Genomic DNA, 15,650 nt, shown 5'->3' on the forward strand with positions numbered 1-15,650 from the left:
GACTCTGTCTCAAAAAAACAAAACAAAATAACGCGCACACACACACACACACACACACACACACACACAGACACATATAATTTTTTTCCTCACTGGAGTAATGAAGCCTGCAGTAGTTCTGAAGAATGTCTACATTCAGAGCTTTACTGAAAACAGATGCCTTTTCCCAGGAGTTGTAATTATCAAGTTTTCTATGTTCAGGGATCTAAGCACTCACCCTGGATTCAGTAAACAGATAGGGATATAGTTTTATTGGTTGAATTAAGCTTATGCTTTTTCTTAAAATTTTCTTAGCCTTTTTAATTAGAACCAACTAATATAAAAAAGTAATCTGGCCGGGTGCAGTGGCTCATACCTGTAATCCCAGCACTTTGGGAAACCGAGACTAGAGGATTGCTTGAGCTCAGTAATTGGAGACCAGCCTGGGCAACAATTGAGACCTCATCTCTATGGAAAACAAAAAAAATTAGCTGGGTGTGGTGGTGCCTGCCTGCAGTCCCAGCTGCTTAGGAGGCTGAGATAGGAGGATTGCTTCAGCCTGGGAGATTGAGGCTGCAGTGAGCCAAGATTGCATCACTGCACTCCAGCCTGGGCAACAGAGCAAAACCTTGTCTCAGAACAAAACAAGCAATAAAACTAATCTATTATGTTTTCAGCAACACTATTCACAATAACCAAAAGGTGAATGCATCTCTAATGTCAATGACCAATGAATAGATAAACAGAATGCATTTATCAGATGTGTAATAAACAGAATTCATACAGTGGAGTATTCAGCCTTAGAAAAGGAAGTTTTGACACATGCTACAACATTTGAAGACGCTACGTAAGTGAAATAAGCCAGTTACAAAAGAAGGAAAAATGGGCTGTATGATACACATATGTGAGGTACCTAGCTGCAGTAGTCAGCTCCATAAAGACAGCAAGTAGAATAGTGGTTGCTTTTTTTTTTTTTTTGGAAACAGAGTCTCACTCTGTTGCCCAGGCTGGAGTGCAGTGGCAGTGGCTCCATCTCACTGCAACCTCCTCCTCCTGGGTTCAAGTGATTCTCATGTCTCAGCCTCCCAAGCAGCTGTGACTACAAGTACTTGCCACACCTGGCTAATTTTTTGTACTTTTAGTAGAGATGGAGGTTTTGCTATGTTGGCGAGGCTGTTCTCAAACTCCTAGCCTCAAGTGATCTGCCTACCTTAGCTTCCCAAAGTGTTGGGATTATAGGCGTGAGCCTCTGTGCCCGGCCGCTTTTTTTCTTTTTTTCTTTTTTTAAATACTGTAAGCAGTGTTGTAGTAAGCAGTGTTGTACACTTGCAGACAAGTGCAATTATACATGTATGATAAATTTTTGTGAATGGAATTTCTAGGTTTGTGAACTTAGGTTTGTGGTTTTTTTTTTTTTTGCTTTTTTGAGACAAGGTCTTGCTCTGTCACCCAGTCTGGAGTTCAGTGGTATGATCATCACCCACTGCAGCCTGGAACTACTGGGCTCAGGCTCCTGTCTCAGCGTACTGAGTAGCTAGGACTCAAACTCCCATCTTAACCTCCCAAGTAGCTAGGACTTTTAAGTGCCAACACATCTGGCTAATGTTTTTATTTTTAGTAGAGATGGGGGTGGGGTGGGGAGGTGGGGAGGGGTCTTGCTTTGTTGCCCAAGTTGGTCTTGATGTCCTGACCTCAAATCATCCTGGCGCCTCAGCTTCCCAAAGTGGTGGGATTACAGATGTTAGCCATCATTCCTGGCCATTTTTAAGATTTTGAGTGAAATTGAGCAGCTTTGAGTGTGTTTTTAATCTTAATTTTAATATTTTTTTGAGATGGAGTCTCACTCTGTCACCCGGGCTGGAGTGCAGTGGCGAGATCTCAGCTCACTGCAACCTCCGCCTCCTGGGTTCAAGCAATTCTCCTGCCTTAGCCGCCCGAGTAGCTGGGACTACAGGTGCAGGCTGCCATGCCTGGTTATTTTTTTGTATTTTAGTAGAGACAGGGTTTCACTGTATTGCTCCCAGGCTGGTCTCAAACTCCTGACCTCAGGTGATCTGCTGGCGTCGGCCTCCCAGAGTGCTAGGATTGTAGGCGTGAGCCACCACGCCTGGCGAGTGTGCTTTAATTACCATTTGTGAGTAAGTGTGTTTTAGAAACTCTTCCTATGCAGGTATATGCCTTTTTTTTTTTTTGAGACGGTGCTGTGTTTGGATCTCAACTCACTGCAACTTCCACCTCCTAGGTTCAGACGATTCTCCTGCCTCAACCTCCGAGTAGCTGGAACTACAGGCACGCACTGCCATGCCTGGCTAATTTTTGTATTTCAGTAGAGATGGGGTTTCATCGTAGTGCCCCCAGGCTGGTCTCAAACTTCTGACCTCAGGTGGTCCGCCCGCCTTGACCTCCCAGAGTGCTGGAAGTACAGGTGTGAGCCACTGCACCCAGCCACATTTGCCTGTTTTTTGTTGGGGCATCTGTCTCGCTTGATTTGTAAGAACTCTGCATATTTAGGAAATCATTTATTTCTCAGATGTTGCAAGTGTTTTTTTCTCCATTTGTCTTTTGATTTTATATCTTGCTATACAGGAGTTGTAATTTTTTTTTTTGAGACGGAGTCTCACTCTTGCCCAGGCTGGAGAGAAGTGGCATGATCTCAGCTCACTGCAACCTCCACCTCCTGGGTTCAAGGATTCAGGAGTTGTAATTTTTATGTGGTTTGATTTATGTAGTCTTTTCCTTTATGGTTTAAGGATTTTATATCATGCCAGTTCTTTGCTGGTTCCAAAAGTATACGACAGCTCAATTATTATTATTTTTGGCGTAGAGCTAATACATATCTTCAAACTATGAAAAACCTTCTTGCCCACCTCTTTTTCCTTTCCTCTTCCCATCCCTCCTAGTAGAGAAATACTTCAGGGTATGAGCTTTTTCTGAAAATGAAATTAGGGCTCTGTAGTTAACTTTATTTTGCTGACTTTAGGATTCTCAGTGTCTTTTGCCATCTTTAGTAATTATTTGTTCCTAAATACTTATTACTCAAAAGAGTGATTAAAGGAGGAATGCATTAGTTATTTAAGAACAGCTCATATATCCATTTTATATAATTTCATAATAAATTTCTTGATAGAGTTCAATATTATCATGAAATGAAGCTAGCAGATTTTGACTATCATCAGCACCTCATCATATATAACGTTCCTAGTTAGGCATGCTTGAAATAGAAAAATGCCTTCCATGATTGCCTATTTATAGTAAATGTGGCATACAGTTGATTTATAGTGAGATAATGTAGATGCTTGTGACTAAAGGAGATATAAAATCTTTTGTGTTGAAGGACAGGGACAGGTATTTTTTGTATTTTTAAAAGATAACAGTTTTATTAAGCTATAACTCATAAACCATAAAATTTACCCATTTAAATTATACAATTCAGTTGTTTTTAATATATTCACAGAGTTGTGCAACCATCATCACTAATTGTAGAATATTTTCATCACCCCAGAATGAAACCAGTCACTCTCCATTCTCCTTTGTTCTCAGCCCCTGGCAGTCTCTAATTTACTTTCTGTTGGTATGGATTTGCCTGTTTTGGACTTTTTGTGTATTGTGGAATCATGCAGTATGTGACTGGCTTCTTTCATTTTGCATGTTGTCAAGGTTCATCCATATTTTAGCATATATCAGAACTTCATTCTTTTTTTTTTTTTTTTTTGAGACGAAGTCTCGCCCTGTCGCCCAGGCTGGGGTGCAGTGGCCGGATCTCAGCTCACTGCAAGCTCCGCCTCCTGGGTTTACGCCATTCTCCTGCCTTAGCCTCCCGACTTCGTTCTTTTTTATTGCTGAACAGTATTCCATTGAATGGGCATGCCCTCCCCCCTTTTATTTTTATTTTTGAGAGACAGGGTTTCACCATGTTGCCCAGGCTGGTCCCCAATTCCTGAGCTCAAGCGATCTGCCCACCTTGGCTTCCCAGAGTGCTGGGGTTATAGGCCTGAGCCACCACGCCTGGCTCATGCCACGTTTTTTATCCATTCATCAGTTGATGGACATTTAGATTGTTTCTCATTTTTGGCTATTTTGAAAAACGCTGCTATGAAAATATCTGTACATTCATTGTTTTTTGAGACAGGGTCTTGCTTTGTCACCCAGGCTGGGTGGCTATCTCACCAGCAATGTATGAGGGTTCAGATTTCTCCTAATCCTCATTATTATCATTGCCTTTTTTTTTTTTTTTTAGCTGCCCTAGTGGGTATGAAGTGGTATATAATTGTGATTTTGATTTTGATTTCCCCAATGACTAATGAGGACTAAATTTGCCATCTTTTCATGTGTTTATTGGCCATTTATGCATCTCTTTGTGTATATGTATATGCGCTCTGTCACGCAGGCTGGTGTGCAGGGGCGTGATTTCAGCCCACAGCAACTTCCGCCTCCTGGGCTCAAGCAGTCCTCCTGCTTCAGCCTCCTGAGTAGCTGGGACTACAGGCGTATGCCACCATACTTAGCTAATTTTTGTATATTTTGTAGAGTTGGGATTTTGCCATGTTGCCCAGGCTGATCTCAAACTCCTAGGCTAAAATGATCCACCTGCCTTGGTCTCCCAAAGTGTTGGGATTACAGGAGTGAGCCACTGCGTCCGGCCCCAGCTAATTAAAAATTTTTTTTGTTTGTTTTTGTAGAGATGAGGTCTTGCTGTGTTGTATAGGTGGGTCTGGAACTCGTGGTTTCAAGTGATCCTCCCACCTGGCCTCCCAAAGCTTTGGGATTACAGACTTGAGCTACTGTGTCCAGTCTCAGTTTTAAAAATTGGATTGTGCTTTTCATTGAGTTAAGAGTTCCCTATCAGAGATGTAATTTGTAAATATTTTCTCCTCTTCCATAGGTTTATATCTATTTTTGATATGTCTTTAGATAGAATAAAACTTTTTTTTTTTTTTGAGACGGAGTCTCCCTCTGTTGCCCAGGCTGGAGTGCAGTGGCACGATCTTGGCTCACTGAAAGCTCCGCCTCCCGGGTTCACGCCATTCTCCTGCCTCAGCCTCCCTAGTAGCTGGAACTACAGCACCCGCCACCACGCCCGGCTAATTTTTTGTATTTTTAGTAGAGACGGAGTTTCACCCTGTTAGCCAGTATGGTCTTGATCTTCTGACCTCATGATCTGCCCGCCTCGGCCTTCCAAAGTGCTGGGATTACAGGCGTGAGCCATTGCGCCCGGCCAGAATAAAACTTTTAACTGTTTTAGTTTGCCATTGTCATTTAGCTACTTAGATTTATCATTGACTTGCTGGGTAATTGTTAAATTTTCCTTTTGGTTTTGATTTATTTTAACTGATATGAGGTATATGACATATTACAAATTTTACTGTCTTATTTGATTATGTTCAAATTGTAGGAGTCTTGTAATCTGAGTATATGATTTCAAGTTATATGCTACATTTAGTATGTTGAAATGTGGGGCTATCAGTAATTGTTAATGGAGTAGTCTTAATATCTACTTCAGTTATGTAGATGACAAGTAACAGCTTTTATTAAATTAATTAATTAAAAAAAAATTTTTTTTTTTTGAGAGGGAGTCTCAGGCTGGAGTGCAGTGGCCGGATCTCAGCTCACTGCAAGCTCCGCCTCCCGGGTTTATGCTGTTCTCCTGCCTCAGCCTCCCGAGTAGCTGGGACTACAGGCGCCCACCACCTCGCCTGGCTAGTTTTTTGTATCTTTTAGTAGAGACGGGGTTTCACTGGGTTAGCCAGGATGGTCTCGATCTCCTGACCTTGTGATCTGCCCATCTCGGCCTCCCAAAGTGCTGGGATTACAGGTTTGAGCCACCGCGCCCGGCCAATTAATTTATTTTTGAGACAGAGATTTTGCTCTTGTCGCCCAGGCTGGAGTGCAGTGGCGTAATCTCCACTCACTGCAATCTGCCTCCTGGGTTCAAGCCATTCCCCTGCCTCAGCCTCCCGAGTAGCTGGGACTACAGGCAGGCACCACCACGCTTGGCTAATTTTTCGTATTTTAGTAGAGACGGGGTGTTACCATGTTGGCCAGGATGGTCTTGATCTCCTGACCTGGTCATCTGCCCACCTCTGCCTCCCAAAGTGTTGGGATTATAGGTGTGAGCCACCGTGCCTGGCCCTTTTGGTCTAAATATAAACTCACGTGGGTTGAATTATAAATTAGTAATTCATTTATAAAATTGTGTTAAAAAAGATAATATACGTATTAATGTTACTACATTAGTCCACATAATTTGGTAGTTGTAATGGATACATTTATGATTTAACTGAGTTCAAAAGAGGAATGATTTTAATCTTTTTATAATGTAAAAAACCAGCACAAACATTTATTGTCTCTACTGTTTTTATTTATTTATTTATTTATTTATGAGACGGGGTCTTGCTCTATTAGCCCAGGCTGGAGGTGAGTGGCATGGCCATGACTCACTCATGGCCATTTTCACTGATGCTCCTGCCTCAGTCTCCCAAATTACTGGGATTACAAGTGTGTGCCACCACATTTGGCCCGTTACCTCTACCATTATAGGTAGCCTAGCCAAACTTGAATATATTCATCTCTTAAGACTTTTTCTTATCCTTTATGGTGTGTTTATTTGCTCTTTGCTTTTTGTCTGTCTATAATGACTAATTTTTTTTTTTTTTGAGACAGAACCTCACTCTTTTGCCCAGGCTGGAGTACAGGGGCGTGGTCTTGGCTCACTGCAACCTCACTGCCTCCTGGGTTCAAGCGATTCTCCTGCCTTAGCCTCCTGAGTAGCTGGGATTACAGGCACGGGCCACCATGCCTGGCTAATTTTTGTATTTTTAGTAGAGACAGGGTTTCACCATGTTGGTCAGGCTGGGTCTCGAACTCCTGACTTCAGGTGATCCACCCGCCTTGGCCTCCCAAACTGCTGGAATTACAGGTGTGAGCCACCATGCCCGGCTGATCATTTGCTTTTGAATAAGGCACAACTGTGGTGATGATGAGGGGGAAAGGTGGAAAAGTAGGCAATACACAAAGCCATGGGTAGTTTGATAAAAATGTGATCTTTCGAAAGTTATATATTGGGTTTTAGATGGATGGGTGGCTATGTCATTTGCATGTATCTTCTAAAGACTTGATGCTTGTCCTCATTTACAATTCTGTAATAACTTTTTCTCCCATAGCAGGATTTCAAAACTTTGAGAGCTAGTAAAGATGGGATCTCATTCCTTGGAAATAGAACAGTAATGTTAATGATCATAAAAAGACTCAGATGTGATTTTTTAGCTCTAGAAATTAACTGGGTCAAGAGGGATTAGATGCAAAATTGGGAAGTGTTGTTTTCATTGGTGTTCTGTTGTCTTGCTTCGAGAATGACTCAGAGGGGATTGTTTTCTATAGTAGTATGACTTGTGTGAGAATGAAGTATGTGGCAATTCTTTCCTATTGCTTATTAGGTCAGTTGCAAAAGCGGAGATTAAAATTAATAATTGTGTTCCTATTGATAGCCTAGCCAATAAAGGTTGAATGTAGTCCCTTCTAGAAAGGAGTAGTATTGAGAGAATTCCTTGGATTTTAGCATACTAAGGATTTTAAAGCTTTGTGTAATTGATGCTTTGGAAGTTATGGAGTAAGTTTCGTATGCAGTTGATGAAAACAATTTTAGAATGGGAGGGGTCTTCTTTTCACATACCAACAAACTGAAAATTGTAAATAAATGTCATGAGGCTAGGGATGTATGTTTTGTTCCCAGGATGTGTTAAGCTTCTCGAACAATGCCTTTTTTTCTTTTTTGAGATGGAGCCTGGCTCTGTCGCCCAGGCTGGATCTCGACCCGCTGCATCCTCACTGCCTCCCAGGTTCAAGTGATTCTCCTGCCTCAGCCTCCTGAGTAGCTGGGATTACAGGCGTGCGCCAACACACCTGGCTAAGTTTTGTATTTTTAGTAGAGACGGGATTTCACCATGTTGGTCAGGCTGGGTCTCAAAATCCTGACTTCGTGATCCGCCCGCCTCAGCCTCCCAAAGTGCTGGGATTACAGGTGTAAGCCACCATGCCTGGCCTGAACAGTGGCTTTTAAAACCATATAGTTAATAACAGAATCAGGATTAGAACCCTGGTCACTTTTCTCATGTATTTTCTATTCTTTTCTGTTTTCAGATCAAGTCTTGCTCTGTCGCCCAGGCTGGAGTGCAGTGGCACGATCTTGGCTCACTGCAACCTCCACCTCCTGACCTCAAGCAATTCTCATGCCTCAGCCTCCTGAGTGGCTGGGATTACAGATGTGCACTACCACACCCAGCTAATTTTTTTGGATTTTTAGTAGAGATGGGGTTTCACCGTGTTGGCCAGGCTGATCTCAAACTGTTGTCCTCAAGTGATCCACCCACCTCAGCCTCCCAAAGTGCTGGGATTAGAGGTGTGAACCATTGCACCCGGCCATGTGTTTTCTCCACTATATCACATTGTTCTCAAATGCGAAATCTGAGGTCATCAATATACTGAAATTGGCCAGGCGTGGTGGCTCAAGCCTATAATCTCAGCACTTTGGGAGGCCAAGACTGGCGGATCACCTGAGGTCAGGAGTTCACAACCAGCCTGGCCAACATGGTGAAACCCCGTCTCTACCAACAATACAAAAATTAGCCGGTCATGGTGACCCATTCCTGTAATCCCAGCTACTTGGGAAGCTGAGGCAGGAGAATCACTGAAACCCTGGAGTTTCAGTGGTGGAGGTTGCAGTGAGCTGAGATCGTGCCACTGCACTCCAGCCTAGGCAACAGAGCGAGACTCAGTCTTTAAAAAATATATATATATATTTGTATGTATGTATCTCTTCAGGCACTTCTAAGGCTGTCAGTGCTTATTATATGGATTGCTAAATATTGAAAAGAGATCAAACATTCAGGACACCTGGCATTATTTTGGGTAACTTTTCATTCTTTCTTGAAAACTTAGAAGAGTATAGTGTATATTGATCAAATTTTAGTGATAGGGAAGTTTTTTGTTTTGTTTTGAGATGGAGTCTCTCTCAGTTGCCAAGACTGGAGTGCAGTAGTGTGATCTCGGCTCACTGCAACCTCCGCCTCCCAGATTCAAGCGATTCCCCTACCTCAGCCTCCCGAGTAGCTGGGATTACAGATGCATGCCAACACACCCAGGTAATTTTTCTGTGTGTGTGTTTTAGTAGAGACGGGATTTCACCATGTTGGCCAGAATGGTCTCCATTTCCTGACCTGGTGGTCCGCCCGCCTCGGCCTCCCAAAGTGCTGAGATTACAGGCCTGAGCCACCGCGCCTGGCATTTTTTTTTTTTTTTTTTAAAAAGATGGTCTTGGTCTATTGCCCAGACTGGAGTGCAGTGGCACAATAATGCCTCACTGCAGCTTCAAGTTCCTGGGCTCAAGCAATCCTCCTGCCTCAGCCTCCCAAGTAGCTGGGCTACACCACCACCCAGCTAATTTTTTAAAAAAATTATTTATTTATTTTGGGGTGTCACTATTTGCCCAGCCTAGTCTCGAACTGTGAGGCTCAAGAATTCTCTTACCTTGGCCTCCCAAATTACAGGGATTACAGGCATGAGCCCCATGCTTAGCTGTGAAGATTTTTTAAACATAACCAGTTTAGTATCTTTTTTTTTTTTTTTTTTTGAGACGAAGTCTTGTTCTGTCGCCTGGCTGGAGTGCAGTGGCGCTATCTCGGCTCACTGCAAGCTCCACCTTCTGGGTTCACACCATTCTCCTGCCTCAGCCTCCAGAGTAGCTGGGACTGCAGGCGCCTGCCACCAAGCCCAGCTAATTTTTTGTAGTTTTAGTAGAGACGGAGTTTCACCGTGTTAGCCAGGATGGTCTCGATCTCCTGACCTCATGATCCATGTAGTAGTGTCTTTAAAAATTGTTTCAGGCAAACTCATTGTTTTATACTGCACTGTGTAGCGTTCAAGTAGAATTTCTTAGCTTTATTTTCTCTCTGGTTTTGATTTTCTTTAAAAAATTGTTTTAAATAGATACGGGGTCTTGTTATGTTTCCCAGGCTGGTCTCAAACTCCTGAGTTGAAGTGATCCTCCCACCTCAGCCTCCCAAAGTGGTGCGATTACAGGCATGAACCATCATGCCTGGCCAATTTCAGTTTTCTTAATTCTTTAAAAGTTACAAATGAGGACAGGGTGCCACTGCAGGTTGACACCTGTAACCGCAGTACTTTGGGAGGCCGAGATGGGAGGATCACTTGAGCTCAGGAGTTTGAGATCAGCCTAGGTAACACAGCGAGATCCTGTCTGTATTAAAAATAAATTAGCTGGGTGTGGTGTCGTGCGTCTGTAGTCCCAGCTGATAGGGAGGCTGAGGTGGGATGGTCACTTGAGTCCGGGAGGTTGAGACTACAATGAGCTGTGATCAGGCCACTGTACTCCAGCCTGGGCTCCCTGTTTCCAAATAAAAACTACAAATGAGTTAGCTTATTACCATAACCAGTGACCATGTTATTTTAGAAACTGATATATTTATTCTTATTACTGGAGAATATTGCATAGGCAGGTTCTCTGGAAACTTATAGCTAAGGCTTGATATTGTTAATAAAAAAAAGGAAAATATATCTAACTGTGGTTTGATTATTCTTGTTCTTTTTTACTTAATAAATGTCAGGTAAATGGTTTAGTTTAAATACTGGAGGGATGCTCGAATACTAAAGGAAATGTGGTGTTTTGGAAAGAGTAGACAAAGTCAGGAAATCATATTTACCAGCTAAGTTTTCACGGATATGAAGATTTAAGCAGCCCTTTTTGTTTATTTAAAATTTGGGAGTTTCCAGTCTTCTTAGTGTAAAAGAGTAGTGTTGATTTGTTCTCTTTGTTAAATTTGGAGATAAATTTGTGGTTTGTTTTCAAAAGGTACTTTCCTTATACAAAAATGATATGAGCAGTGAGCGCACCTTTGTAAGAAAGGATTATGCTTTGATTTTTGTTCTGTGTGCATTCATCTATGCTTTAATTTTAATTTTAATTTTATTTTTATTTATTTTTTTGAGACGGAGTCTCGCTCTGTCGCCCAGGCTGGACAGCGTAGTGGTGGGATCTGGGCTCACTGCAAGCTCTGCCTCCTGATCTCAAGCCATTCTCCCACCTCAGCCTTCCAGGTGGCTAGGACTGCAGGCACATGCCACCACATCTGGCTAATGTTTGTATTTTTTGTAGAGACAAGGTTTCTCCATGTTGCCCATGCTGATCTCAAACTCCCGAGCTCAAGTGATCCTCCTGCTTCAGCCTCCCAAAGTGCTAGGATTACAGGTGTGAGCTACCATGCCCTACCTGCGTTGAGTATTTAGTTCCTCATTCCATATGTATTTCTTTTGCATTCAGCTCTTTAGAGTTTAAACTTAGACATTTGTGTCCTTTGACTAAGTTATTTGTTGCTTCCTTCTTTGTTGTTTTCTGTTCTTTTTATTTTTTAAGTAGGAGAAAAATCTATGTGAACTTGAGTTTAGTGATAAACTGTGTATATGTGTATGTTGGGGGAGTAAAAGATATGTAATATGAAATTTATTTTAATCACTTAAAATTTACAATTCAGTGTCATTAAGTACATTCACAGTGTTGTGTAACCATCATCACTATAGTCAGAACTTTTTCATCATCCCATATAGAAACTTTACCTATTAAGCAAGAACTTCCCATTCCTGTTTTCTCCCACGTCCTGATAATCTGTTCTACTTTCTTTACGAATTTGACTGTTCTAAATACCTCATATAAGTGGGATCATGTACTATTTGTCCTTTTGTATGTAGCTTATTTCATGTAGCGTAATGTTTTCAAGGTTTTATTCATGTTGTAGTGTGTTATCAGAACCTCTTTCTTTTTAATATCTTATATTCCATTATATGTGTGTTCCACATTTTATCTCTTCATCCATTGCTGGCCATTTGTGTTGTTTACACCCTTTTGCCTATTGTGAATAGTGCTGCACTGAACATTGGTGGACACATACTTGTTTGAATCCCAATTTTCATTTCTTTGGACTGAAATTGCTGAGTCATATGGTAATTCTCTGGTTAACTTTTTGAGAAAATGCCAGACTTTTTCACAGGACTGTGCAGCATTTTACATGCCTACCAGCTATGCATAAGGATTTAAATTTCTCTCTCTCTTTTTCTGTTTTAGATGGAGTCTTGCTCTGTCACCAGGCTGGAGTACAGTGGTGCGATCTTGGCTCACTGCAACCTCCATCTCCTGGGTTCAAACGATTCCCCTGCCTCAGCCTCCTGAGTAGCTGGGACTACAGGCACGCGCCTCCATGCCCAGCCAAAAACAAAAAAATGAAAAACCAGAAAAGAAGTGTTTGCAAGGATGTACTTTTTTTTCATTTTTTAGAGTTTTAAAAATATAGCCATGGCTGGGCATGGTGGCTCAAACCTGTAATCCCAGCACTTTGGGAGGCTGAGGTAGGTGGATCACCTGAGGTCATGAGTTTGAGACCAGCCTGACTAACATGGTGATACCCCCCCGTCTCTACTAAATACCAAAAATTAGCTGGGCGTAGTGGCACATGCCTGTAATCTGAGCTACTTGGGAGGCTGAGGTAGGAGAATTGCTTGAACCCGGGAGGCAGAGGTTACAGTGTGCCGAGATTGATCCATTGCACTTCAGCCTGGGCAACAAGAGTGAAACTCCGTCTCAAAAAAAAAAAAAAAAAAAAAAGCCATTCTTGGCCAGGCAAGGTGGCTCACACTTGTAATCCCAGCACTTTGGGAGGCGGAGGTGAGCGGATCACAATGTCAGGAGTTCAAGACCAGCCTGGTCAACATGGTGAAACCCGTCTCTACTAAAAATACAAAAATGAGCTGAGCGTGGTGGCAGGTGCCTATAATCCCAGCTACTCAGGAGGCTGAGGTAGGAGAATGGCTTGAACCTGGGAGGCAGAGATTGCAGTGAGCCGAGATCGTGCCACTGCACTTTAGCCTGGGTGACAGAGCTAGGCTGCAACTCAAAAGAAAAGCCATTATCTTGGGTGTGAAGTAGTATGTCTTGTTTTTGTTTTTGTTTTGAGACAGAGTCTTAGTCTGTCACCTAGGCTGGAGTGCTGTAGCACAATCTTGGCTCACTGCAGCCTTGAACTTATGGGCTCAGGTGATCTACCTGCTTCAGCCTCTTGAGCAGCTGCTTGGACCACAGGCGCACATGCCACCATGCCCAGCTACTTTTTTTTTTTGTTTCTTCATAGAGTCAGGGTCTTGCTTTGTTGCCCAGGCAGGTCTCAAACTACTGGGCTCAAGTGTTCTTCATGCCTCAGCCTCCCAGAGTGCTGGGATTATGGTGTGAGCCACTGTGCCCAGCTTGAAATAGTATCATATGGTGGTTTTGATTTGTATTTCCTTAATTACTAAAGATTTTGAGCATCTTCTCATGTGCTTGTCTGCCATCTGTATATCTTTTTGGCTGAAATGTTTTGCCCATTTAAAGAAAAATGGATAGAGTTGTAAGGTTTCTTGTGTTCTAGATACAAGTCCTTTGTCAAATACATTGGATGGCATTTTTTTGTGTTTGTGTGGAAAGAACTATTTCAATCCCTATCGGTTTTTTTTTTTTTCTAAATTGAAAGGGTCCTTTTTGGGGATCTCTCTGAAACTATTCTGGTGGTTTGGGGGCTGCTCAGTAAAGGGAGAAAAAGGACATTTTAATAAATTAATTTGTGCCAAATAGTTTTATTACTTCTATTTCAGTTTCCTGATGAAACTGGTTTTAGGATTATGTTTCCTTTGTATGAGGTGGTAACTTAAATCATGCTAGGGGATATAAAAAAGAAAAATTCTGGTTTGTGATAAAGTCAGCTTCTTCAGAGGAAGTGTAAACTTATGACTGTCGATTGTCAGCAAAATAAGTGTTATATTTAAAAGCGCTTGTGCCTGCCTTTCTAAAATGCCAAATTACGAGTACAAAAAATTGTAAGTATTAACTCCTAATGAAACTTATGGTATTTTCATGATTTTCTTTAGTGATTACAAATTTTATTTCTCATGTGCTTCAAAATGTAACAAGTATCTCAAAATTTTTCTTTACAGACATTGTACACTTTTTTTGGAATAAAAATTAGAATGTATGGTCTATCAAAAGATTTTCTTAGATTTATTAATCTATATAAATTAAGATGGAGTCTTGCTCTGTCACTCAGACAGCAGTGCAGTGGTGCGATCTCGACTTACTGCAACCTCCACCTCCCAGGTTCCAGCGATCCTCCCCCACCTCAGCCTCCTGAGTAACTGGAATTACAGATGTGTGCCAACATGCCTGGCTAATTTTTGTATTTTTAGTAGAGACAGGTGTTTCACCATATTGGCCAGGTTGGTCCCGAACTCCTGACCTCAAATGATCCACCTGCATGGGCCTCCCAAAGTGCTGGGATTACAGGTGTGAGTCACGGTACACTTTGGGAGGCCGAGGCAGGCGGATCACGAGGTCAAGAAATCGAGACCATCCTGGCCAACATGATGAAACCCTGTCTCTACTAAAAATACAAAAAATTAGCTGGGCATGGTGGTGCGTGCCTGTAGTCCCAGCTACTTGGGAGGCTGAGGTAGGAAAATTGCTTGAACCTAGGAGGTGGAAGTTGCAGTGAGCTGAGATCGTGCCACTGCACTCCAGCCTGGCAACAGAGCGAGACTCCGTCTCAAAAAAAGATCAAAATTAGACTATCACTTGCAAATGGACACAAAAATATTTGGATTTATTTTTGCCTTTAAGTAAGGAGTGTTTGAGTACTTCAGTTTTCCAGTATGATTGTCACTTAATGAATTAAGTTAAAATGAAAATGAAATCTGTAAAATAGCTATATATAGTTTTTATTTTAATAGGAAGTTTTACAGATTTTTAAATTACTTTGATTCTATCTTCGGTTTAGTAGTCCTTTTTAGACTATAAATATTTCTAAAAGCTTCTGAGAAGTGTGTTTCAAGGCCTGGTGCTGTGGCTCACACCTGTAATCCCAGTACTTTGGGAAGCCAAGGCAGCGGATCACCTGAGGTCAGGAGTTCGAGACCAGCCTGGGCAACATGGTGAAACCCCCTCTCTACTAAAAATACAAAAAAACATTAGTTGGGTGTGGCGGCACATGCCTGTAATCCCAGCTTCTTGGGAGGCTGAGGCACGAGAATTACTTGAACCTGGGAGTCGGAGGTTGTAGTAAGTGCACTCCAGTCTGGGTGACAGAGTGAGACACTGTCTCAAAAGGAAAAAAAACAAAAAAAGGAAGTGCATTTCAGCTAAGTGTTCTAGAAAAGTAAAAAGGTGAAGGGGAGTTTAGTAAATATTATATTTAAGAAATGAGAGTAGGCCGGGCACGGTGGCTCATGCCTGTAATCCCAGCACTTTAGGAGGCCAAGACGGGCGGATCATGAGGTCAGGAGATCGAGACCATCCTGGCTAACACGGTGAAACCCCATCTCTACTAAAAAATACAAAAAAAAAAAAAAAAATAGCCAGACGTGGTGGCGGGCGCCTGTAGTCCCAGCTACTCGGGAGGCTGAGGCAGGAGAATGGGGTGAACCCGGGAGGCGGAACTTACAGTGAGCCGAGATCGTGCCACTGCACTCCAGCCTGGGCAACAGAGCGAGACTCCGTCTCAAAAAAAAAAAAAGAAAAAAGAAATGAGAGTAATGTAATAATGTGGTGCAGATATTTTCCCCAGAGAGAAAAATGTAAGTGTAAA

General features: G+C 42.2%; 1 protein-coding gene across 2 annotated transcripts in view; it reads left to right on the forward strand.

Moving 5' to 3' along the window:
• SPEN (spen family transcriptional repressor) overlaps window positions 1-15,650 on the forward strand; it is a 99,888-nt gene that overhangs the window by 14,983 nt on the left and 69,255 nt on the right. The gene's annotated exons all lie outside the window — the stretch shown is intronic.

Source organism: Papio anubis, chromosome 1 (assembly GCF_008728515.1).
Source record: "Papio anubis isolate 15944 chromosome 1, Panubis1.0, whole genome shotgun sequence".
Taxonomy (NCBI): Eukaryota; Metazoa; Chordata; class Mammalia; order Primates; family Cercopithecidae; genus Papio; species Papio anubis.